At 41.8% G+C, this 1,021-nt stretch overlaps 1 pseudogene; it reads right to left on the bottom strand.

The window, feature by feature from the left end:
- Window positions 1–1,021, bottom strand: part of LOC104994780 — an 18,787-nt pseudogene that overhangs the window by 6,406 nt on the left and 11,360 nt on the right.

Below are 1,021 nucleotides of genomic sequence, written 5' to 3'. Positions count from 1 at the left end.
TGGCAAGAATACACAGAAGAACTGTACAGAAAAGATCTTCACAACCAAGATAATCATGATGGTGTGATCACTCACCTAGAGCCAGACATCCTGGAATGTGAAGTCAAGTGGGCCTTAGAAAGCATCACTACGAACAAAGCTAGTGGAGGTGATGGAATTCCAGTTGAGCTATTTCAAATCCTGGAAGATTATGCTGTGAAGTACTGCATTCAATATGCCAGCAAATTTGGAAAACTCAGCAGTGGCCACTGGACTGGAAAAGGTCAGTTTTCATTCCAATCCCAAAGGAAGGCAATGTCAAAGAATGCTCAAACTACCTCACAATTGCACTCATCTCACATGCTAGTAAAGTAATGCTCAAAATTCTCCAAGCCAGGCTCCATCAGTATGTGAACCATGAACTTCCAGATGTTCAAGCTGGTTTTAGAAAGGGCAGAGGAACCAGAGATCAAATTGGCAACATCCGCTGGATCATGGAAAAATGATGAGAGTTCCAGAAAAACATCTATTTCTGCTTTATTGACTATGCCAAAGCCTTTGACTGTGTGGATCACAATAAACTGTGGAAAATTCTGAAAGAGATGGGAATACCAGACCACTTGACCTGCCTCTTGAGAAACCTGTATGCAGGTCAGGAAGCAGCAGTTAGAACTGGACATGGAACAACAGACTGGTTCCAAATAGGAAAAGGAGTATGTTAAGGTGGTGTATTGTCACCCTGCTTATTTAACTTCTATGCAGAGTACATCATGAGAAATGCTGGACTGGAAGAAGCACAAACTGGAATCAAGAGTGCTGGGAGAAATATGAATAACCTCAGATATGCAGATGACACCACCCTTGTGGCAGAAAGTGAAGAGGAACTAAAAAGCCTCTTGATGAAAGTGAAAGACGAGAGTGAAAAAGTTGGCTTAAAGCTGAACATTCAGAAAATGAAGATCATAGCATCTGGTCCCATCACTTCATGGGAAATAGATGGGGAAACAGTGGAAACAGTGTCAGACTTTATTTTTTTGGGCTC

Source organism: Bison bison, unplaced genomic scaffold (assembly GCF_000754665.1).
Source record: "Bison bison bison isolate TAMUID 2011002044 unplaced genomic scaffold, Bison_UMD1.0 scf7180017864266, whole genome shotgun sequence".
NCBI lineage: Eukaryota > Metazoa > Chordata > Mammalia > Artiodactyla > Bovidae > Bison > Bison bison.
Note: the sequence above shows the minus strand (reverse complement) of the source record. Positions and strands in the feature narration are given on the sequence as shown.